At 35.1% G+C, this 26,882-nt stretch overlaps 1 long non-coding RNA gene across 1 annotated transcript; it reads right to left on the bottom strand.

The window, feature by feature from the left end:
• Window positions 1–1,899: 1,899 nt before the first annotated feature.
• LOC122201029 lies at window positions 1,900–26,882 on the bottom strand. Its single transcript, XR_006194047.1, has 3 exons — window positions 26,693–26,882; window positions 25,110–25,193; window positions 1,900–2,005 (listed from the first exon to the last, which is right to left on the bottom strand). It is a non-coding gene; the product is annotated as an uncharacterized LOC122201029 (long non-coding RNA).

Consider the following 26,882-nt stretch of genomic DNA (forward strand, 5'->3'; position numbering starts at 1 on the left):
AAGAGAAATGGAACATCAGAACCAAGGAAAAGATTATGAAGATTTGTTGGTGATAAGGGTCAGCATGACTAACAAGATTATGCATGCTTAAAATTTGGATCTGAAGTTTCCAGCAGTGAAATCAAAATGGGAAACATAGTTATGTGCCCTCACTAAAAAGGAGGAAAAACTTTAAATTTCTCAGGTAGAAGCAAGATTCATTCTTGAGGCTTCTATGTGGAACACTATTCCCTCAAAAAAATGTATGGCAAACATAAACATAAATTTTATTTTGAACTTTCTTAAATGTCTTTTAACAAATATGATGACATTATAATAAAATACACATTTGTTAATATAGTTTCAGGGAAGATATCAAACATTCTCCAAAATAAGTTTCTAGCCAGTGCTGGAATCAGTGGGGCTGCAGATAGAAGGATCTTCCTCAAGGTGAGACAATGACAGAGCATCCCATGTTTAATCTCCCTGATCTGAAGTAATTTCTCCTAATTATGTACTCATCTGGTGGTCTAAAGTAATCAAGATTTTGAGTTAAAAGTATTTTAAGGAATGAGGGGCACCTGGGTGGCTCAGTTGCTAAAGCCTCTGACTTTGGCTCAGGTCATGATCTCGTGGTTCATGGGTTCAAGCTCCACATCGGGGTCTGTGATGACAGCTCAGAGCCTGGAGCCTGCCTCAGATTCTGTGTCTGCCTTTCTCACTGCCCCTCCCCCACTTGTGCTTTTTTTTTTCCCTCTCTCTCTCTCTCTCTCTCAAAAATAAATACACATTAAAAAAAAAATGAAGTATTTTAAGGAATGATTCAATGCTTCCCTGAACCTGACTTTTGAAAAGAGCTCAGACTGCCATAATTTTTCTGTTTAGCTTCAAAGCATATACATCTTAAAACAGGTACCAAAACTTTCTGCTGTTGAGTCATAATGATCTTAATTAATGTTCTAACTAGATTAGAAGAAATCTGACTACCATGCAAAAAAGAGGCATCTCTAAGCAAGAGCAGAAGTTTCTTCCAAATTGGGCGCCCAAAATATCACAATTTTTATATGTTGAAGTTAACTATTTCAGGGTGACAGTTCACCATTGCAGGAAGATAACATGGAATACCACACAACATAACTACAAAGTACCTAATCTGGAGTCCAGTGAGTTTTCTTTTTTCATTTTAATTCGCAACTTATTTTATTAGTTTATGATGGACTTGAAATTTACAAATTTATTCTTGGACGACTTTCTCTTTTCCAACTCTTGTGTTTCCAATGTTAATTGTATCGATAGTTCTGGATTTACATTCTTTTCATGTTGTAGATGTCTGAGACAGAAAAGCACTAATTAATTCATGTCTAGGAAGAAGAATGCATTTATTTATGTCTAAATGAAAAACAAAAGAGCAACTCTTTCACAAATAAATTCATCACATGGTGACAATACAAGATGTTCTTGCTTGATTTAGATACTGGGTCTTGAAAGAAGGTATCAAATAATAAGTGGCTCAAGTTATGTCTGAATATTGAAAACAAAACTTCCTTAAATCTGCTATTGACAGGAAGGTGACTTCTCTAAATTTCACTGGGAAGATTCCCTCTTGTTGAATGTCAATGAAGCTTCTGTTTGTGTGCTCTTGCAAGCAAATAAAGGAAGCATGATCTTTTCTACATCCAGGCCAGGTAAAGGACTCAGAAGACCTGTGAAAAAGAGCTATCTGTCTATGAAAGGGAAAAAAAAAATGGATGAAACTATCTTATTTTATCAATAACTTCAGTTAAACAAAGGCTAAACCCAACTCGTCTTGCCTATTCAGACGAGTTACTGGACGAATGAGCACGCAAATATTTTTTTAAATAAATGAATAAAATAGCTATTATCAGCATACATTCAGCTTAAAAAAAATCTAACCTTGAGCAAACACTACGTCTCTGTCATTAAGCCTATTTATTCGCTTCCTTTACTTTTGCTTTCCTCCACAAGCTTGATTTTTCTCAGTACCCTTTCTCTCTCCTTGGTTCACCTAGGAAGTAAAAGTAGTGATTGAGATATGCCATCCACAAATAAAATGACCTGACAATTTTTTTCTTGAAATCCCATAAATACGGTTTCAAGCCACTGTTCTACCACAAACTTTCAATTACTTTGAACAAGTTACTTTACCTCTTGGGCCCCAATTTCCTTGCCTGAAAAAGGAGATTAACATCTTAGGGCAGGATCTTGGGAAGAATCAGGTAACATGATCAAACTGCCTAGTGCCTAGTAGGTGCTAAATAAATAGTATTACAATCAACTTTATTTTTCAATTAATGCACTCCCTACTGGTGATTAATGAGCGAACAGTGCCTAAATGAAGTTGCCCTCCCAGTGGCAAAGAACTTAACTCCTAAGGTTAAGTTTCAGTACATCTCTCTTCTCCTCATAGAATTCATAAGGGGATTCTAAAAGCCTATTCAAGAGCTTAGTTCTTATCACGTAAACTCTTTTCCAGAAACAATTTTATACTGTAAGATTGAAGTAGCAGCGAGATGTGTTTGAGGGCAGGGGGCAGGAACAATAGAGAGGCACAAGGAATGTGAAAGACAATTTAGTGCTTCCTCCTAGCCTGCATTTCATCTTACCCTTTGCTGTCTATAGACTATTCATCAGCATTACCATGCACTGAAATCTCCTTTGAAATTTTAATCAATTTAACATTGGTGTATCTATAGATTAGATGAAATAACTTTTGCTGTCTCTTCAAGCACCTTTGTCATATGAATGGCTTACAGCTCTCATATTTCTCAATATGAATTTCTAGATATCCTTCTATTTCAATCTTGTTTTCAAAGGACAAGGTGGAAGATGACAATGGTAATGAAGATTAACTGAAAGACTAATTATTTAGTCACTGGTGGGGGGATGAGGCATACAGCTAAATCTTTCTGTCACGAATATTCATAACTAGTTCAGTTTAAATGCCAGATTTATGAGAGCAAGTGATCCATCTCTATCACGCACCGGATGCTTTATTTAAGGTAGGTTCAGATGAATCTTAATTTTTCATGCAAAGCTATTCCCTGTATATCAGTCCTAAAACACTGCTCTCTTTCTACTTCCCTCTGTGTCACGTCCTACTTATACTTAACCACAGACGTGTAGATTGTCTTAAATGATTATTATATATTAGGAATCTCTGTATTTTTTCAACATGCACAAAACAGTCGTATTTTCCTCCTTTTAATCTGACAACAGCTCATGTGATTGGTGACAAGTTTGTGTGCCTTAAAGCCAACAAGAATAGATTGCTAATTAGTAGATTTAATTGCATAAAGAAGGTACATTATTTTAGTCCTACTAACATTTTGATACTAGGAGTATTTCAACTGTAGCATATACCTAGTATTAAATTAGCACATGATTTAAATGCTGAGTTGGCCATAGTAAGTTAATGTCACAACTAATGTAAAGAAGCCTTAATTGTAAACATGTCCTTTGTCAAGTGTGTATAATTATATACTATGCCCAATTAAAATGATGAACACATCAATTGAGAAGAGTTTTTCTTCCTATGGTTAGATAAGAGTTTTTTTCCCATCTCAGCTAATAAAAACAATAAATGAAAATGATTCAAGGAAATAGCTAGGTTATATGTAAATAAAAATGAAAACTTAAAAGCTTAATATTTGAAGGAAATTATCTGTTGCTTGAATGTGCATTCTAGACCAGCATATTCTCTAAAGCCATGAACTTTCCAGTTATTACAGATAGGAAGGTCAGTATTTTGACCTTTCCCTTCAGTTGATTTTGAAGCATTGCTGTAATGATAAAATGGAATATCTGACAATTCTAACAAGTATTTTTTTCAGGTAATTTGTTCTTAAGTAAAGGAGAAAGATCTCTAATCTGATATTTAATTAGGACTCATCAAACACAATACAAAGTTTAACTTAACGCTTGGTTTTTCCTTGGCCATGTGCCATTTAAGTTTGGGATACTGGTCTAGCTATTAAAAGTTGCTTACAATATGTTTATCAACTGTAATGACGAGCAAAATAATTCACGGTTTTGCTTAGTGTATAAATCTCCCTAGGCCAAAGAAAGTATTACTGTGTATGGGGGCACCTGGGTGGCTGAGTGGGTTAATCATCCAACTCTTAGTTTCAGCTGAGGTCATGATCTCAAGATTCATGAGTTCAAGCCCCGTGTCACCAGCATGGAGCCTACTTGGGATTCTCCCTCTGTGCCCCTCCCCCCTCGTCATCTCTCCGTCTCTCTCTCAAAATAAATAACATTAAAAACAAAAGTACTGCTAGGACGTCTGGGTGGCTCAGTTGGTTAAGTGTCCAACGTCAAATGTCCAACTTCAGCTCAGGTCATGATCTCACGGCTCATGAGTTCGAGAGCCTTGTCAGGCTCTGTCCTGACAGCTTAGAGCCTGGAGCCTGCTTCAGATTCTGTGTCTCCCTTTCTCTCTGCCCCTCCCCTACTCACACTCTGTCTCTCTCTCTCCTCAAAAATAAACATTAAAAAAATTTTTAAAAAAAGTATTACTATGTATGGATTGTGGTCTGCTAAAACACCAGGAGTCTCTGTAAAACTGTTACTCCAATTCACTGTGACATGCCCATTGTTTAGCAAGTTGATGCCCACAAAAGATATTTGAAATAAGACAAGACTTTTATTATGGGATACCTCTTCTCTCACCATTTACCCAATACTTTCAAGTTTCTTTATGCTCTCTGACTGTTCCCAATGAATTAACTCTCCTTCATAACTCTAACAGCCTCTCCAGGTCTACCCCCCCCCCCCCCCCCCGCACTTCTGGACATGGCATTGCTTTCCTCCTCCTGGGCTTGTGGCCAATATGTACATTGATAATTGACCACAATGTTTTTTCCTACTGAGCCTCCACATGGCTTAAGAATTTTTCTCAAACTTGCACTCCAATATGACATCACTATTAAATAGGAATCAGCATTGACAGATGAAATTTATATTCATCCTTTCCCCTACACCAAGTAGTAGTGGAAACATTAGACAGGTGGAGGGGATTCAGAGTATGCATTCATTGTGTTTTAATATCTCTGAAAGAGGTTGGTTGGTTACAAATAAAGCTCACCTGAATACATGCTGTTCAAACATTCCAAATCTTTTATGGATTATTGGGGGAGAGGGACAGGAAGGCAGGAAGAAAGAAAGGAATTAAGAAGTTTTTGGAAAGATTGTGCTTTGGGGTTTTATGTCAGTTTCCTTCAGTTGCTGTAACAAATTAACAAAATTTTGTGACTTAAAACAATGCAAAATATTTTCTTCCAGGTCTGGAGGTCAGAAGTCTGAAATGGCTTTCATGGGACTAAAATCAAACTGTTGACATGATTGTGTTCCTTATGGAGGCTCTAGGGGATACTGTGTTTCCTTGTCTTTTCTAGTTTCTAGAGACTGTTTGTATTCCTTGGCTCATAGTTCTTTTCCTTCATCTTCAAAGCCAGCAAGGGTTGGTTGAGTTTTCATATCCAATCACTCTAGTCTCCTGCCTCCCTTTTTTACTTATAAGGACCCTTATGGTTACATTGGCCTCATGAGGATAATCCAGGATAATCTGCCCAAGATCCTTAACTTAATCACATCTACAAAGTCCCTTTTTACCACAAGATAATATATTCACAAGTTCTGGTAATCAGGATAAGGACATCTTTGGGGAGCCATTATCCTTCCTACCATAGTCTACATCTACACAGCAACAACAAAAGAAATAAATCAGGGCAAAGAGATTTAAATACCTGTGGTAGAGGAACTGTACTTCCTTAACTACCTCTGCCTCTGGTCATTTTTCTAGCAACGTACTATATTGTAGTTGAGAGCAGAAAGGAGGGTACATCATGCCTGGATTGAACTAAATCTTGTCTATTAATTTACTAATCAATGTGTCCCTAAGAGGCAAGTCACTTAAATCCCTGAGCCTCACTGTTTACACCTGGAAAGAGGATGATAAACATAGGCTTGTCTCAAGGGATTCTTTCGAAGATTATACGCTATAGTCCATGCAAAGTGCTCAGTAAAATCCTTGAAATACAGTAATTGTTGCTTCATCTTTCTTGGAGCTGTCCCTTAACATACACCATATCTCACAAACTACTGTTAAATCAATGTTGTATGAATGATCTTGCCAATGATATCACTATTGGATTTATTTAATGATGCAGTTTCCTTTGATTCTTCATTATATAGCATAGGAAGTAGCTGAGAATTGCTAAACTTTAGCACTTCAGTCATCACTGCAAGCTCCATACAATGAAAAGAACTGCATATTTCACTCCACTCTAGTCACTGCCTATCTGGGAAACTAAACAGGAGGTCAGAGGTACTCTTAGATGAACCTGACCATTCTTAATGGAGTTAAACTTTACGTTTTTAAGATGTGATTAAACATTGGTAACTGAGATGCGGTCTTCATATTATTACTTGAGACCTTATGAAAGCTTTTTTTCATTATAGGTGGCATTAGCCAGTCAATATTCATTTAGCTAGCTAAAGCTTTTAGAGTTCATGCTTCAGTTTCTTTCAAGATGACATTTTTTATATGACATCCTGTTCTAGGAAGAAATTTTTGTTTTGACATGTACAATTAATATTTAAAAACTGGATGGAATAAAATTAGCACCTCGATGGCACCAAGGCAAAGCAAATCAAGGGAGGGGAAAAGGAACATCTTGCTTGTCCCTAGACAAGCTAGAGATTAGCTCTAGTCTAGTGACTTTTCAAATTGAAAAAAATTTCTAACTTTCTTCATCTAAGCCTTAATGTATGCAATTGCATTAAAGCATTTTAGAACAGATAACCAGATCTAATTTTACTTCATGCTTTACTCTCAAACCTTAAATGCCAGCTCAAGGAACCAAAAAGGGCATGGTTTTGGAGGGCAGTAAGGGCAGTATATCAAACAATTATACAGAACTACTCTATGGGATAAAAATAATGGAGTTTCCAGAGCGGACCTGGATCCGATCCAAATACATCAATGTCTATACATCCTGTTGTACTTCACTGTGTTTTATCTCTTTCAGCAAATCAAACCTACATTGTATTCTGATATTAAATGTTTGTTTCCTAGAGGTTATTTTAGGGTTCTCAGTTTTTGAAATGCTACCAGTAATTTGAATTAATTTCATTTCATTCAAAAAAAATCATCAAAAAATAATAAGAAGAAATGTCTCAGAGACAAGAAGATATGTTGTGTTGTTTCAAGGTTTTCACACAGAGAAAAAAATACTCCATTTTTCATTCTGCAGTTAAAATGGAGGAAATTTCCTCAATATTTTCTAGACCTGGAAATTAAACTTAGAAGATCTTTGTCCAAATGATTTTAATGATAGTGTACCAACATGAAAAAAAAAGGTGTTAAACTATTTCTATATAATATTCACCTGATACAGGAGAAAAAAACCCACCTTGTTATTTTGAGTTGATACACTATCTGATAGACTTTTCAAGGATTTAAGTGGTAATGTTCCTGATAACTCTAGAGTGCCAAGTGTTGAAAGCTCTTACCATCTAAAATAAAGATGTTAAATTCCAATCACTTAATATGAAACTGGATTCCCAGAAAGGAAATCTATCCAAATAACTTTCAAATTTATTGTATTTGACCCTAGTGAATCTGATTTTGTAAGACTAATGGCAATATAATTAAAATGGAAAACCTGACATATATAAGCTACTAGAGAATACAAGTTAAATATAAGTAGGTTGAACTAAGATTACTCATATTAGTAGAAAGAACATTAGTTACTAGAAATTTAAAAAGTTTTTTTTTTCTCTAGAAAGGACTAAAATTAAGATGAAATTATTTGTGTAAATAATTATATATTGTTAATAAATAAATTATACACACATTTTAAAAAAAAATTTTAATGTTTATTTATAATTGAGAGACACAGAGAGACAGAGCATGATCATGGGAGGTGCAGAGAGAAGGGGAGACACAGAATCTGAAGCAGGCTCCAGGTTCTGAGCTGTCAGCACAGAGCCTGATGCAGGGTTCAAACTCACAACCTGTGAAATCATGACCTGAGCCGAAGTCAGACGTTTAACAGACTGGGCCACCCAGGAGTCCCTACACACACATATTTTTAAGAATTTGACTAAATTAGAAAGTGTAATTAGAAAGTGTAAACAGAAAATTCTAAGTGAAATTAGAAAGCTAAGAGCAATTTAGGGAAATCACATTGTCCACTATTTAAAAATAATTATTTGATGTCTGTGTGCCAATGGCCAGAGATGGCATATAAGAACAAGGGTAATACAATTGTTCTTCCTATTTAGTAGAAAAAAAAATCTCATTGATCATGGAACTTTTTCCTACTATTTTATGTTTTCTAAGCAACTTACTACTCATCTATTAAGTTGGTGCATGAGATGAAAATTATTTCTCATCCCTGAAATCAATTATCCCAAAAACAATTGCCTAAAAACCAATTGTTTTTCTTTTAATGTTTGGGCATTCACTTTGGATTGTTGCCAGTAAATAGAAATGTTATAGAAATGTTATAGAGACAGAAAGGTAAGAATCCTGCCTGAATGCAGCTTACATGACAATTTGGAGAGAAAGACCATTAACTAATTAATCAATAAGCAAATAAAATACACATCTTGTTAGATTCTGATATATATCAGGGAGAAAAAGCAGAGAAGGGACATCTGGTTCCATCTCTAAATGAAATGAGGTAAAGAGATTAGAAGTTGTCATTCCATCTTCAGAACAAGAAGAAGCTGGGCAAACTGAATATTAATGACTTTTTTGACCCGTCAGAGACCTGAGATCATAAGGCAAATTGTCACCTTGAAATCTGTTTTGAAAGATGTTTCCAGAGAGATATAGCAGATGAGAGGTACTAATGTAAAGCAGAAGTCAATGAAGTCTCAAGCTAGTAAAAGCACTTAAATAATAATTTTGACAAATGGATAGAGTCTGAGTGTTAAACTAAGATTCCTTAGAGGCTCTGGCAGAGGAAGAACAATAACCATTGTGAAATATATCTAGCACCTTCTCCATAACAAAGGACTGCTATCCAGAAAAGAAGACATTGCCAGAGCTCAACTCCAAAGCCTTATTCCAGCAGTAGGAAGGGAATTCATCCCCATCCCATCTTCTCTAGCCTTTGTATCTAACCTCAGGAGGGAAAAAAAAAATTAGTCACAGGGGTCAGGGCTTCAAGGAAATAGATGGTGGGCACTGCAGTGAGCGAAGAGAATAGAGGACAATGGGAGGGATAGTTATGCCACTGGAGAAACATCTGTGAAGGATGCATCCCCCAAACACACACCCATTAAAAGACTGTAATTTAACGTGAAGAAAATAAAAGATTCCCTCTCCCATACTTTAGGACCACACCAACACAGCTCTAGTAAAATCATAATGGATTACAGCTAAAAGATCCACAAGATTCAGACTGTACCTGAGGAGGAGAACAAAGGAAAGCCCTAAAGCAAAGAGGAGAAACAAATACAAGGATACTATAGGAATTTGAAGTCTTTGACACTTATAACTACAGCATGCATTAAACAGAACTCCTAGACAGATTACCATAAATCCTCACACTAAAGGCTTACTTACCTCAGTAGCTACTACCTAATCCAACATTCCAGCTCTCAAGAAACATTACAAGGCATGCTAAAAAGCAGGGGAAAAAACCCCACGGTTTCAACAGAGAAAGCAATCATCACAAACAAGTCTGATATAGATATTGGAATTATCAGACAAGGAATTTCAAATACCTATGCTTAATATGTTAAAGGCTCTAACAGAAAAAAAGCAGACAGCATGCAAGAAGTGAAAGGTAATATAACGAGAGATGGATACTCTAAGGAAGAAACAAAAAGAAATGCTAGGAAAAAAACCCCACAATAACCAAAATGAGAAATGTTTTTAATAGGCACAGGACAGCTGAGGAAAAAAAAAAAAAAGTATCAGTGAACTTGAAGGTATGTCAGTAGAGACTTCCTAAACTGAAATGCAAGAGAAAAAACAAGAATAATAATAATAAAAAGAACATCCAAGAACTGTGGTACAATATCATAAGTTTAACATAATTATAGCTGGAATGTCAGAAGCAGTATAAAGAGAAAATAGAGTAGAAATATTTGAAGAAATAATGGCTGAGAACTTTTCAAAATTCATGTAGATACAAACTCCACAGATCCAGAAATCTCAAAGAAGCAAGCAGAACAAAAACTCTATGCCCCCCAAATGCAAACCTCAGCATATTATAATCAGTCTTCAGAAAAACCAAAACAAAGAAAACCTTGAAGGAAGCTTCAGTTAGAGGTAGAATTCCTTGTCTGGAGAAGAACAAGGGTAAGAATTAAGTGACTTCTCAGCACAAACTATGTAAAGAACAAGAAAAGAGAGTCAAATATTTAAAATGGAAAAAATCCAACTAACCAATCTACCATTTTATATCCAGCAAAACCATCCTTCAAAATACAAAAATAAAGGCTTTCACAGACAAACAAAACTGAGGGACTGTCTCACCAGAAGACCAACCTTATAAAAAAAATGAGAAATTAGTTCTTCATGCTGAAGGAAATTTATGTAGGTTTAAACTTGAATCTACATTTAAAAAGAAGAGTACTAGAGAAATAATAAATGAAAATAAAATGGAATCTTATTTTTCTTATTCTTAATCGTTCTCAAAAAACACCTGCTTGTTCAAGGTAATTATAGTAACAATGCATTGGGTAATCATAGGCTATGGATAAGTGGAAAGCATGACAGCAATGTATGACAGCAGAGACTTTAAAGCCCTGCCAGGTAATTCCAACACTTAAGTCATCTTTTCATGTGTATTTCTTGATTTAATTCTCCCATGTGAGCTGAGATTTGTGTTCTTCATACGCCAAGTGATTTTTGTTGTATTGTGTTTGTTCTAAATATTACACTATGAAACTTTTGGTCTTGTTCATATTCTATGAGAATGTTTATCATTTTCTTTTAGCCTTCTGTAGGCTGTGTTCCCAAGGTTAGTTCCATTTTCAAAGCATCTGCAGTGCTGCCTTTTCAATCTTGCCTTTGCATGGCCACGTGGTCAGTCTGGGACTTGATGAGTAATCTTCTCCTTAACACCATTGTCAAAGTTTATGGTATGCTAATTATGATCAGATTCATGTTTTACATTAGTGAGGGGGTTCTCCCAAGAATTAATAAACAAAATTATTGATTTCCCTAGATATTTCCTCTCTATATCACTGGTACTTTCCAGTGGTACTGGGTTTTGCATTTTGGTCTTCTGCTAAGAAATTACCTTCTTTTGTGATTGCACTGCCTCCAGGGCCACGTGGCAGAAGGACGGAAGGAGAGGGGGAAACATCAACACTTTGATACCACCCTCTTGGAGATGCAGTTCCACCAAAGGGAAAAGAAGTTTCCCTTGCCTCAGTTTTGGCTGCAAGATCAACTGGATATGGAATGCAATAGAAGAGGGCAAGAGGAGAGGAAAAAAAATCAAGAGATTTCCCTTACTCTCTCTGGAGCTTTAGGGGTTACCTTTTCTGTTTCTCAAACCGGAACTAAAGGGTTTCTCCTTGACATCTATGATCTGCACCATAATGCTCACTTCCAGGTTTTGGTTTGCATTGTGCTCAGGCCAATAGATACTAGAGGGAAAACATGGTAAGTTCTGTTTAGTGGTACCTCAAATAATCCTGGTGTTCCTCCCTTTTAGGCCTGCTGCTATTTTATTTTTCAGTACTCTCAAATGCTACTCATGCAGTGTGTGGAGTTTTGATAACTGCATTCAGTGAAAGGGAAAGTTTTGCACGTGTTTACTCCATCTGTACTGAACTGGAGCCATCTTTTCTTTAGTTAATACATTTCAGGACAGTGTTAAGTCATCATTAAACTTCAGTAATTTCTTTTTTACATTTTATGAAGTTTATTGGGGGCATATAGATTGACTTCATTTGGAATGGAACAATTTAGAAGGATGAAATTTAACCTGATGACATACTTGAAACTCCACACCAATCTGATTAAATAATGTGGAATACTTTCTATGAAAGATTGTCTCCTCAGTTCCTCAACCCCCAAGACTGCCTTCTTTCATACAAGCTTATTTCCCAAGTATATGTTGGAGCCTTCAAAAATGAACGCTAGGAAGAGGGAACTTCACAGGTTCTAATCCCAAAATAATTCTACTCTTTTTTTTTACTTTTAAAGAATAACAAGCAAACCACTTAATTTCTTTTTCCTCTCAACTTCTACCATTATTCGTTTTCAATTATTTTCTTTTGTGTTAAATTTGAAGTAAGTTTTAGAGATGTTTCTCTGGATAAAAAAGAATTCAGATGGGCACTAAACAAAAATAAAGAAGTCATTATGGTCAGCACCTGATGACATTGTTTTTGCTCATATCAGGAAATAAACATATTGTTAGACTGAGAAATCCATTAGAAACTTTAATTCCAAGGATTTAATGCATCATCATTCTTTTTTTATATATCTCAAGTTCATATATCAGTTTTTATTTTTGTGTGTATTTTTTTGATCCCAGAAAGTATCTTAGTCTATCCAATCTAATCTGAATTTTACAGAAACTACATTTTAGAATGGCTACATAATGTGGCCAAAATCATCTAGATATTAACAAAAGTGAAACCAGATTTCGGATCCTTTAACACCAGTGATACAAGTCTCTCCACACAACATTGTGTCTCTTAGAAGTTCAAGTTTGAGGAAGTTTACTTATATCATTAGTGTAAAATTTTTCAGCATCATTTCTTCTATGAATAAAATTATGACTATATATTTATCCTCATGATTATGACTAGATGTTGGATTTTCTTAGGGAACTCAATATATACATAGAAGAATAAATGATATGGTGTGCCTGACTCAGGGAAATGCTAATAACTCAGGTTTAATCAATAAATACATTAAAGCATCTACTGATCCTGCAACAAATTCCATACATAAAGTCGCCCGACATATTCATTAGATGAGTTAAATGAGAGCATACCTTCTAATTTGTTTTCATATTTAATTATCCATTTATTCTTTTGATTCATAGGCAGTAATTTTATACTGTTGATTCCCTCTTGACCTTGTGCTTGTAACTGAATCCGGAGATCTGGCTTGTGGCCCAGGAATATGTAGAAAATTGTTTATATTAGCAGCAAGCAGCCTTGAGCTGCACTGCTTTGATTTAACGTTACAACTGTACTAAAAGTAGCATAGCTTTCCCATGTACTCTCTATTCTGTTCGAATCCCTTGTCATTATAACAGATGTTTGGATTATTGTTCTGTAAACTATGTCAGAATTTCAATCTCTAGTATCTGTTTATTATTCTCCAAGGGCGATATTACAAATGTTCCCATGCACAGTTAATACTTATAAAACAGTCTGTCTTATTTCTCATAAAAAAAAATCTTGCCAGAAAGTTTTCATTAATCAGAGGAAATATACCTAATTTGGAGAGGAGTGTCTTAAGCGCATAGGAGGAAATAATTCCAGCTAAAATAGGGCAACATTTCAAAAATGATTCCCATCATTAAAAAAAAAAAAAAGTTACAGCTTCTCTCTTAAGTCTGATGAGATACAGATTTTTAAAAATTTAATTAAGTTTATGTATAGCTAAAATTGAAATCTCATAATTAAACAATTTTATTCTGATATTGAGATATAATTTCTATTATTGTCTTTGAAAGCCATATCTGCTGATAAAACTTCATGGTTTTGAAGTGTACAGTGTTAACAAAAATAAAATAATTATTGGAATTAAATAATTCGAAGCCTAGATACTCAAAAAGAGATCAGAGATGTACGGGGACAACATCACTGTTTAAAATTTGTGCTTGCGGAGAAAACCTTATTACCTTAAAGAAAAGACAAAAAGAGGGCTACTGACAGCTTTTTAAAATACATTTGTAAAGCCTGAACTATTAGTTTCCTCCTGTTGTTTGAATGAGTTATGGCAGCTTTTACAAGGGCATGAAATAAGATTTCCTAAGGTAACAATCCAATTGGATGTTGATGAAGAACACGGTCTTTGATATGTCATTTGTTTCTCCTTTACATTTTTATATTTTAATTCTTGTTCAAAAGAGAATTGGTATCTTCTAAATAGAGCCCACGTCAGATAAAGGAGCATTATGCCCGCTTATTACAAGAGACGTAAGCACACTAATACTCTGAGGAATAATCTGACTGTGATTCTAGAAAGCAAGGTTTGTAGCCAAGTAAGAAATGTTTATATGAAAATAATTTGCTTCTCTTATTTACCTCACATACATTTTTGTCTTTCATGTTGGATCCAATTTTTAGCCTTTCTTTCTTTTGAATACAAAAATGGCATACAAAACAGAAGAGGAGAGAGGAGCCTCCTCTTTGGAAATGATTTAGAAGGTGAGTGACAGAAATCTTCTGGGAAATAAAAGGAGAAGGGAAGGGAGAGTTTAAGGAAAAGGGTCAATTAACTACTCCATCAGCCCCATCGAAAATGGTGCTGTGGCTTTTACTTCATTCATTTTGCCTTAAAGACTGGACACAGCTAAAATAGGGTTCCGAGTCTGCAGGAATACCAATGTGCATTACGTTTGCATTTAGGATTTTAAAAAACGAAGGGAAAAAAACACACACACACACAAGGTCAGCTTCGGAAATGATGAATGCCTTTTTGCTGAAAGCTGTACTGAACGTCCTTGAGTTTAATCAAAACTATTTGTTTTTAGTCAGCTTTGCTGTTGTCTCTTTTACTCTTGTCCACTGATAGCTTGACATTAATGACATCATAAATCATGTGAAGTGGCGGCTTGGGTTTGGTAGCATTTCAAGTGTTTGTTGAGATGTCCTGGACTATCTGAGGAGCTGGTGCAAGGTTGGATATCATCCTACACTGAATCTTTAGTTTATGGCATGATTTGGTCAGTAAAAGCACAGAGTGCATTATTACCGTGATGGGCTTTCATTAAGGAATGCCTAGCTCTTCGTTAAATGCATACTTCAGAAAGAGGTTATTGAATGGGTGGATTTATCTTTAATTCTGTTTCTTAAAATTTGTCAGGCCTGATTTTAAAATCCCACATTAAAATAAAGACCTTGTCCTCTGTACCCGTCAATTCCTATGGTCATTCAATACTCTTAAAGTAAAGCATAAAAGTCCACTGATTCGCATTGTTCCCATTTGCACGCTTAATTGAGTGCACACTCAAAGGGCACACTTAATTGAGAATTGAACAACGTGTACAGTTGAGCAACTCTATCAGTTGCACTTTTAAAAGGCTCTTGTTAAGCAGAAAGCATCATCTAGAAATGTATTCTTTGAAAAATGTCTAGCTTTTATCAGTTTTTTGTTTCCGAATGATTTCACTGAATTATTCTATGTTTTATAGCTTGTTATCTGTGTGACTGTTCTTAAAACATGTTTTTCATTATCATTGTACTCTACTGTTAAGAAAGAAAAGATTATTCTTTATTATTTATTTAATGGTATTGTGTTATAGTACAAATATGTATATATCATATAATATATATATAATAAGAATAAGTAAACCATTTTAAACTATATAAGAAAGAAAGGATTATTCTTTATTATTTATTTAATGGTATTGTGGTATAATACATATATATATATATACTTATATATATATATATAAATATATATATATATATAATAAGAATAATAAGTAAACCATTTCCTTAATTATCAGGCCAATACATTAACAAGGTAAAGGGATTCCCTTTTATCTAAGGCAGCTGGCCAAAAGAGATGCCTTTTCTTTAGTCATGGAGAAGGACATCATATTAAAATGTGCATTGCTTATTGCAAAAGAGCACTTTTCATAGTATGGAGATAGTTCAGTCAAAATATACACATACTTGTCCAGATTTTAACAGAAAAGGCAGTTTTTCACCTGCATTCAAAGTGGATCAAAATCACATCATTGCTACATAGTTCCAGGACAAGAAACTGATTAGAACAACATCAAATAAAATCAATCATTTGATGACTTGGATAATTTAATCTTTTGATTTTACACTGAAATTGCAGGGGGAAAAAACATATTATGTATAGATTTAAGTACAGATTCCTGAAACTATCTCCCTAGACACTTATTATCTATTTTATATGAATGCTAAGAAGTTATTTTCTCAAATATGCACAAGTTTAAAAAAATACTTACGTGGAAATTATATAACTTGATACAGTATGAAAAGATATTTCCCTTTTCTTAAGCAAGATAGATTTACAATATGAGTGAGTTTAAACAACATTCGCTTCTTGCTTCAAATAAGATTGGCCCCTGTTGTAAAGAAGGATTTCTTTCTCTGTGACTCAAATGGTACAAATAATTATAAGAATAAAGCTAATCACAGGTGAGCTCAATGTAATAAGGGCAATATAGTTCAATTTGTTGTGACATATACCTCAGCTTTATGGGTTTCTTGTCAAACCTAAAAGAATATTAATATGAATTTTTAAACTACTGTATAATTGTAAGAAATGTTCAAAATATTGTTATGTGGTCTCATGGTGTCTTTCACTGTTCTGTATGGAAAATACTCTTACGGAGGACAGCACACTCATTGCCACCAAAACTTATCCTCCTTTCTGCATATCTGTCCCCCCCCCCAAAAATAAAAATGACAAGGCTTCTTTCTTTCTCTCACTGAGTACTTAATAGTGTTCACTTTCTTCCACTCTATACACGATAGAATGAGGCAGTCAGTAATTTTCTGCAGACCCTAACTATGTGCTATAGGGAAAAGAACTAGGTTTTTCCTGATCTCTTCTACTCCTCATTTAGATACACCAAATAATTATGGTTAGCCTAGGAACAGACATCACAAATATTAGCTTGCTTCAAAAACAGAGTGCACATCCTCAGTCAGACAGGCAATGCTTGGATCTCCTGGCATGCAGAGAGAATCACTCACATGATTGGCCTCAAAAAAGTGACCTTGGACATCTGAGTGTACAATGTTCAGTTTTCTGCATTGACCTATCTTTAAAACATTTCTCACACATCAAATATATACTTAGCAGATTTCCTTTTCCCTATGAACAAAAATAACATTATTCATTCGTGGGCAAATAATGCTTTCTTAGTAAAACAAGGAAAATGTTTGCACTTTTATTAATGAAGAGCAACATCAATTTGATTTATTGCTTTCGTTTACTTAAGGGTTGATACTAAAGAATTTTGCTTTCTGAAACTTAATGAGAAAAACTGACAGAACTACTTGGGCAATCTACCTCACCCAAAACCATTCCTCTGGAACAGGGAAGCTCATGCTTGTATACACACCTATTTACACATACTTGGACAATGCGTGTGTTTATTGATACACACAGTTATGCCAAGAGCAAACAATATGGCTGTGCTGGATTAAAAGTTCCATTCATCCTAAAGATTGTCATTTTAATTTAAGCTCCTTTGGAAGCCTGATGAAAAATTCTAAACTCTCAGTCTATTCCACGATGAGCCAAACTCCAGGTCATGTATAAATAGTGGATGATGGTAATTACAGTGAAGGATCTGAGGTACTATTTATTTCTAACTAATAGCACCCATCAACTTGTTATTAAAGCCCTCTGTCTGGATGCTGAGCTGACTTATCTTACAACTAATTGTCTTTACAAGGAATCATGAAGTATATATAAAGTTTGGTAAGTAAAATCATCTAATTTGACAAGGGACAAATTAAAATGAAAGCATTTGTGTCATAAAATATACTACAGCAGCTTGGTTTCACGAGTGTCAAACGCAATTTCATAAATACACTGCCATAAACATCTTCTGACGAACTTTTTTCTTATGTTAAGATGAAATTTATAAAGAAAAGCACCATCAAAAATTTTAAAAAGTGTTTAAGGAAGGGGAAGGACCCTTATTCTTTGATTTATTACTCTAAAATGACAGTGCAGATTAAAGGGGACTGCCACAAGCAGAGGTCATTCAAAGGCATTCTTCTTGTATAGTTACTCAAGTAAATCAAGTACAGAAAACTTACTTCCATTCTCTAAGAGAAACAAAGTTGAATCAGGCAGATAATTACATTTAAATGTACTCCATAGAAAAATTCTCCTTCATCGGATTTTCTCCCTATTGTGTTTCTACCTTAATTTTATTTGCATTCAAATTTATTCTTCAAAACGAAATACTAAACACTAAATCTGGCCTATTAGCAACTGATGGAAAGCAAGCAAGGATTGCTATATTGCTTTGGATATTCATAGAAAGTAGGTCCGCCACATAGAGTAGAACAGGTTGTTTACTGTACAAGAACATCTAACAATAGCTGTCAGAAGGCATGAAACCTAGCTCCCACTCCATGTGCCCCAGCAAGATGTTTCTGTATTTTAGACAAAGACAAAATTTCACCAAACTGGACATCCAGAAGTCTGTATTTGTCTAGAGGGGGTGACTTTTTCTACTTTGACATATGGTACATATGGATTATCAGAGGCCTTTGTGGAAAGTTCGTTGTTTCATTAGTTTAAAAAAATAAAAATAAACAGGAGTTATAGCCAATCTCAAAAGCGAGTTTAAACTTGTTTGAAGTAAGGGGAAAGCCTCACCTTTAAGTTACACAGAACTAGGAAATTTTGGAAGGAATGTCTTCCATAACTGCCTAACTTATAATGATGAGCCAATGCCATTTCCCCTTACCAAGGCCTCTTAACCAAAATGGTTTTACTATTTTGCAACTCTTTGCCTTTTTATGATAATAGTATTTGTGTTATATTTAAATTCTTTCCAAATGTTCATGTATAAATGAGTTAATAGCTTATCCGCATCCATACTTGGGCTTCTGATACAAAGTCACTTACTTCTTCTCTCATTGTCACAAAGATTAAAAATAAAACTGAACTAAGAAAACCTCTGTGGGAGAAGAGAATTTCTAGAATTTGCCAAAAATTTCAAAATGAAGCATTGAAGAACATGCTTTGCCTACTTCCTTACGTTATTGATGTATTAGTGCTAATCTTGCACTAGGTCAGGGTTAACCCCCAAGAATAAGCTATTGAGCTTTGTAATATCTTTGTGGTCCTTGTCAATAATAGTGTGGCTGTGATTCTGGTTTCCCAGTCTCAATCTCCAATACTGTTTTTGTAATAAATACAGCAAAATAAACATGGGTAGTTACCAGGCCCTGTATAAAGTACTTTTTGAAAGTTAATTAAATTTTTATTGACCACCTACTATATAAAGACATTTGGAGTAAAAAAAAAATGGTTTTATTAAGAGTTGATTTTATAGATTTACCTATCCTTCCCTATCACATGAAGAGATGTCTAACACCAATATAGTTTCAGCTCTATTTTCTTATGATAATCTCTCATACTCAATGATATAGATGTAGAAAATTATGTTTTCTATGGGAAACATTGGATATTTGAAAATCATCTCTAAAAATACAGAAACCTTTTATGTATTTGCTTATCTTCAGAGTGCTAGTGAATAACAGAAAATCACAAGAGGTATATGACGTATGGACTCCAAAGCAGTATTTTACTATAAAAGCATGGAACCCTGCTGGCATATGTAATTTAATGTGCACCATGCCTCCCCTAATTCAATCAGGTCTCTACATCCCTTCTTTTATATTCCAATTGGATTTCATGTGCTAAAGCCATCAAGATTTTCAGGATGAAATGAATGCTTGTATTAATCCTGCAATTTCCATTTAAAACACAGCATCGATTTGATTAATAAGGTTTGATGCTGAATAATTATATGGCAAATATGTAGGCTATAGGAAAACCACAGATGTGACCACCAGCAAAAGCCTTGTGGGAGAAGGAGGTCAAAGGGAAGCAATGGCCATGACTGAGGTGATGAATTCTTTGGCTTTTCTTTTATGCAATTAACAAGCAGGGCTTCTATTAATTTGCCACCTCCAGAGCCTTGACTGGTCAGATGTGTCTGGGTCAAGGGTCACAGGGGCAGAGTAGGGGTCAGCATCACAGCAGCCCTGAAACAAAATGGGAAAACTAAAGAAATCTAAATGATATGGCTGAGTATACATTCTGTAGTAGGGAAGGGATAGGACGAAGTGCATCTCCCTCACGTTAAGACTGCTGTTTTAGAATAATAAAAATGTTCTCTGCACATTTAATTCAAAGTAATCAATCTAAGGTGCAGTGGTTGAGCATCCAATAAAAGAAAATCAATGTGGTCTCTACAAGGAAAGACAAACAATGCTCGCTTTTACTAAAGGGATTATAGGTTAACATTTATTCAGTGTATTGTAATCTGATGTCAAGTGGTATAAAATCAAGCCAACAATCCATTACCACCCGTTATAGGCTAGGTGCTGATCTCATGCAAATTGACTTTTCGTAGAACTTATTAAATCATTTCTGTGTTCTAGCTATGAAACATTTTTCTATAGTGGCTGGATTCAGTAAATTTAATTTCACCTCTCAAATGAAAGTATATCAAAAAGACAAATATTTGTCACTTCAAAATTAAGGTTTTTCACAACTTTTTTTATGCTCCGGTCATTAATTATATAAAATACATATTATTTTAAATCTCTGTGTAAACAAAGTAAAGAATTTGGTCATGATACCGGACCTGACTTATTGTTCTCCCCACTCCTCTTATTTCACTACTGCAAACGTCATCATGCAAACTCGTCTGTTTTATAATACTTTGATATCAACTGTACTGCATTTCCAAATTCAGATCGAATTTAGATTTCTCTAGAATAATTCATGTTACCAGTACTGTACAGATTCTTAATTTGGAGCAATTTTTTGTAACGTGAAAGTCTGTATTTCATCTTGTAGACAGGGTGAGAACAGGATATTTTTTTAATAATATGCCTTATAAAGTAGATTATATAGTTTCACAGTTTTTGAGTTAGTAATTGTTGAAATTATAATCTTAAATACAGGTAACCTAATTCATCAGTGTATTGGTCTAGTGTATGCATGGTTTGCTTAGGCAATAAGGATTTATGGTGATTACTGCACCTTTCCTCTCAAAAACGTGGTGATCTTTTGAAGTATTAGAAGACGTTAGTGATCTTTCATTAAATGTAATAAAAAAAATGGCCAGCAAACCTGTCAAAGTGGGCATTTTTTCTAAAGCAACTGTGCTTATTGTTAGAATTGGGGCCACTTTTAAGTGTGAGGAAAATCATTACCACATGTTTGAAAATATTGGTGATATTTTGCAGATTGCATTACTCTGTAGGCTGGTGCTACTTCAAAACATTTCAGAATTACTTGGTAGTAGAGAGGGAAATTGAATTTGACACTATTTTTATTATAAAAGCTAAGTTTAGTTTTACCACCCTTGCTTTGATGAAATCTTTTAGCTTTTTATTTTTTGGAAAGTAGAAGTTTGCCTATTCTGTATATAAGACTTAAAGACATATAAAACCTATTATTTTAAATCTTATCCACAAAATCTAATATACATATTGGTAAGTATATAAACATATATATATATTTATACACACATATATATATATATGTAAACTACATTGTTATATTATTAAACTATTTTGATATTAGCATTTTTAACATTAAGATTTAAGAAATTTGTAAATTTCATCACAAGAATGGCTTCCATTATTATCTTTCTTAAATATTGTGATTTTTTCCCTAATATTTAGATCAAAATATTTGGTCAAATTTATCACATTTACATGAAGCAGTCTGAACTGACCAAAATTAAATCTTAAAATCTAACAATGACCTTGTAACATAGTTCAAATTGACTGTTATTTTTGTACAAATGTTGAATTAACCCTAAAACAGTAAATTATTTGTATTTAAATTTTTAATTTAAAATTTAATTGAAAACCAAATGAAACTTGAGTAAACTATGTCAAGATACAATTACTTATATTCATACTGTGCATTCTAAACCTGAATTCTCTCCGGGATGTGAGTTTTACCAGAATTTTTCACAAGCCCTTAATTTCTTGTAGCATCTGTGTTAATAAGGTAGAAGCACTTGCTCACTTCTACTGAGCAAAAGCCACATTGGTTATTTTCCTGCTTCTCATTTTATAGCAAAAAAAAAAAAAAAAGCTTTAAATAAATAAGAAGTAATTATATACCAAAAAAACAAAAACAAAACAAAACAACAACAACAACAACAACAACAACAACAAAATGCAAGTGAGTCTTACGGAAAAAAAAATTGGGTTCTTGTCATTTTTATTTGTAAAAGATTAGCTGGCTTTAGGGGATCTAAATAACACAGAATCACTTCACAACCAGAAACGACGAAGATATGAACTCTAGGCTAACAGTAATGGGAAAAATAATTTCAAACTGAAGGCAAAACCACTTCGTTTTGTGCACAATGTCTGAATGCCTTCCTCTGGACTTTAAATAAAAAATGGAAAACATTTTAGCAAATATAGGGAAGCCCTGAGTATATGGCACTGAGAGGCATTTTTGATGTTTTTGCATTTTTGTGCAGGGAGAGCCGTAAAAGGTTGCCAGTGGGGTATTGTAAAACCACAGTTAACAGTGAATTTTAGATAGATATAACCAGTTAAAGGTGATTGAATATCAAGGGTTGAGTAGTGCTTATTATAGCTGCTGTTGGGAGACTTCAATTCATTATTGTAACAGAATGAAAACAGCATTGCTGCTGTCCAGGACATGCTTGTAGTATTGATTGGGTATCTCCAAAGTCTTCTCTTAGGATGCAGAGTGCAGTCAAACATGCACAAACATCACTCAGTTCCCTTGATTCTGTCATGTGCTCCTTGTACCTCACACTAAAGCAGCCTTAAGACACAGGAAAATGCTTCTTTATTTGAAGGCAGACAGGGCTCTAAGCCTGACTCCAGGGGCTATGCAGATGTGGTGACCTTTCTTCCAGAGACCAGATTTCACACTCAAATTGTCATTACAGCTTGATTTTCCCTAGAGGTTCCCAGTCAACTTGTGTGCTCTCTCCATTAGGGTTAAAAGTCAGAGTGGCATCATGCCCACTTTGCATACTAAATAAAATGGAACATAAATAAAAGCAGGGAATGACCCTCCCTCCTGAAGAAATGGCATCATCCACAATCTAGCCAGAGGTAGTCAGGCCCGGTCAAAATTGCACAAAACCAGGATAAACACTTTGGCCAGAATTTCATAGAATCTTATGGCTCTAGCAGTGATCAGGTATCTAGCAGTGATTCAGTTACCTCTAAACTAGAATAATATCCCCTCCTTTTAATTTTTGGAAACAGTAATAACTACTGACTCAGCCTATGTGGATCTAGAAACCCTCTATCTTTCTCATACCCTCTGGCTGTCTCCATAAGCTTAAGATCAATAATCTGATCGTTCGGGAACAAAAAAGTAAAAAGGAAAGAAAGAAAATTTTTAAAAATCTACAGCCTGAAACACAAAAATGAACTGGTTGGGGGCCTTTAATTAGAATGGCAAAATGTCTACATCAAGAGTATCCGTTTATAAAATAGGTTTGTTTCCTTTGCCTGTGTAGGTTGCCTCAGGACAAAATGACCTTAACAAAAGGCCATGATCTCTCAATTTCATAATGCAGCTCATTTTAAGTTTGTCTCATAAATGAAATTTGCAAAGAGGAAATTTCTCTAATGTCCCAAATGAATCAGCCTAACGTTGCAGAGATGAGAGGTAGTGTTGACCTACTGATATGCTGTGTTTGCCCCCATAGACCTATGCCAAGAATATGCTTTACCAAAGTAGAAGCCTTTCTGCTTAATTAAGTACCTCTTGATTTGAAATGCCAATGCAAACAGCTCCATTTTCTCGTTAAAAGGAGGAGAGATGGTGAGAACTGAAATTGTTCACAAAAATATTTCTTAGGACTTCAGGAAATCCCAGGATAGGGAATGTGAGAACAACGCAGGGGAAATCTCCATCCTATCAGACCTGTAGATTAAAATACCAGCAACAGATCTGAAGCTGGGATATACTCCAACATCCAAACACGAGATCTAGTCATAGTATCTGGATTTGGCATGATGTTTTTAGTTTTTATCTACAGGTTTGGGGTGATTATCTCATTTAAAATGAAGATTTGTATCTGAGTAAAGATGCAATATACCACAGTGATGTTGTAGAAAGACTGGCATCAGAAGGCATGGATTCTAGTCCTGACTCCAATATTTATGGTATAACCTTGAGCTAGTCACTCTCTCTCTTTGAACTTTTTATTTCTAATAGGCAAATTAAGGCTGACATATGCTTTGTCTATTTCTCAGGATTATTCTCAGATTACATGACCTAATTCATATGAGAGTTAATTGGAAAATTATGAACATGATAGATAGATAGATAGATAGATAGATAGATAGACAGACAGACAGACTGACCCAACTATTATCAGTTTGCCACTAAAAGTTAATGTGCCTAAAATGAACAAAATTCCTCTTGCTAACCTTTGGGCCAGTTATGGCTTTCTAGCTCTCTTTTACCTTTTCCCCGGCTACAAGTTTCCCGGAAACAGATTTTCTATCATGTGCCAAAACCATCTTTAATTAGATGATTCCTAAGTCAAGGTCATCCTCCCTGGTCTTTTCTCCAAACCTTACTCTCCATGGGGTTCATCTCCACATAATTAACATGGCATCCTTCACAACAACCTAACTGAAGAGGGAGATCCTGTATTTTTCCCTTTGAGTCAACACTCTGTTCATGGCTTTAAAACAAAACAAAACAAAACAAAAAACAAAACAAAATAAAACAAAATTATGATCTCTACTCTGTCCCAAACCACATTTTTAGCTTCCCTTCAATCTGAACCCTTTTATTTCATAGTAATGAATCAATTATTACTTTTTTCCGATCACGTTCAGAATCACTAAGGTATTTGAAATATGTTTCTGGCCTGTCCCACTAGATTGTAAGCATAAAAGAAGAAGAGTGTGTTCTGTTCAGGCAGTGAGCTTAGTACTACAAATGCCACAATGAACCAATCCCAGCTTTATCATCATGGGATATACGCAGTCTCTGTATTTACAGTGAATTTAAAGATCACTCTCAACTTCCCACATGCTTTCTCAGGGTACATGGAGAGGAGCTAATTCACTCTCCTCCTCCAAAATGATTCTTGAGACTTCCCTGTCTTCCAAAGGCAATCTCATATATTATACACAGTGTTTAATCAATGAAAATTACAGTCTTATGTAGGACTTACCTCTGGTTATGCTCGTGATTTCTTCCACATTCTCATCTAACCCCACCTCCTCGCCCTGTCTTATTAATGTAAACTGGTGACACCCTGGGAGAACAAGTAATTATCTTTAATTGGTGAAGGCCTGCTATGACCAAAGCCCCTAACACAGATGATTTCCATTCCTCACCACAAACTCATTTTTGCAAATGACAAAGTTGAGACAAAAGGGTAAACTAACTTTACTTATTCCATAAAGATAATAAATACCTGAGCTACGAATTCTTGAATTCTTTATCAGGTCATTCTGACTCTGAAGACTGTAATATATTCCCTCATATCTCCAACAGATTGGCTTTCTTCCCTATGTATTGACTTCTATAACCTCATTTTAGGGAACTCATTTTGACATAAATCTGCATTCTATGATGCCTCCAAAACTCATCATTGCTCACGTTCTAAGTCATAATAATTTCTTGTGATCACATTATGCTTTATAGTTTCTCAGAGCACTTTTACATAAATGATCCCATTTGATGCTCATGGGAAACCTGAGGAACGCTGGACAGGTGTTATGCATTTACCATGAAAAAAACAAGTCCTTAGGTTAAAGGATTGCTCACATCATTACAATTATAAGCAACAAAATCATGACTAGACTTTATGTATTCTTCTCCACCTCCAGAGCTCCAAACTTATAGATTCACATATTATTATGTAGACCTATAATTGTAGTTTAGAAGTTGTTAGTACACATTTCATAGTCAAGAAGTTTAAGGGCTCAAAACTCTTTCTTTTTCTAATTGGACTTAATTTCTTCCTTAAAACCTTATTTCTGCCTGAGAGTAGAAACAACATAGTCACACAGGGAAATATAGGTAAATCCCTGATTACTCAGAAAACATTTTATGAGTAAACACCTTTGACTGACTCTCTTTCTACTCTGGGCCTCTCCTTCTTTTACTTTTCTTCCTTGGCCTGGTGGCCCATGTGCCCTCCTGACATAAAGTGCAGACATTTGGCCCAGGGTCATTGGTACCTGCTCACATTGGCATCAGGGAGATATGACTTAGCCTGCCTGGGATTTAGACATTGGCCTTGGTCTACACGGCATTGACTGCTTACTTATGAAGCTCTTCTGTGGTCACATAGTCCATCCTTTGTGTCCCTTTGGTCCCAACCCAACTTTTAGCCATTTCTCTGGACCTCTCAGAAACAACACAATTATAAGATGTCCTCTTGTGCTCCCCAGGGCTACAGGAGGGTTGAGAGCCCTCTCATTGTCTTGAACCTTCTTTCTTAAGAAGTAATGTCTCATTGCTGTCCTGCACTACTTTAGAGGACCTCTACATCAGGCTTTTTGCCACCCCAGGGTTCTTTTTTAGGAGAAAACTGTGAGTTTCCTCTGCTATCGAAGACTGGCAAACCCTCCAAGTGTTATTATCATCCAATGCCCCTCTTCCAACAAGCCTCCTTCAGTATCAACTGCATTAATTAATTATGTATTTTAACAAAAGTTTATATGGCACTTATTCTTTGTTCTAAATACTACTATTACAAACTCTATTTTATAGATGGATATATAAGCCACAGAGAGGATACGTTACCTGTCCAGAATCACACAACTGGTAAAGAGCAGAACTGGGATTTGAACGTTGGCAGTTAATAACGATGGCTAGTAAGTGATTCACAGGAGTATATTAACCAGACCAGAGTAATGAGGACCTTAACAAGATGCCATTTATAAACTTTACTCAAAATGATCTCAGAGAGATAAAGTGCTTCACATAGACTAGT

The sequence above is a fragment of the Panthera leo genome, chromosome A1 (assembly GCF_018350215.1).
Source record: "Panthera leo isolate Ple1 chromosome A1, P.leo_Ple1_pat1.1, whole genome shotgun sequence".
Classification (NCBI taxonomy): domain Eukaryota; kingdom Metazoa; phylum Chordata; class Mammalia; order Carnivora; family Felidae; genus Panthera; species Panthera leo.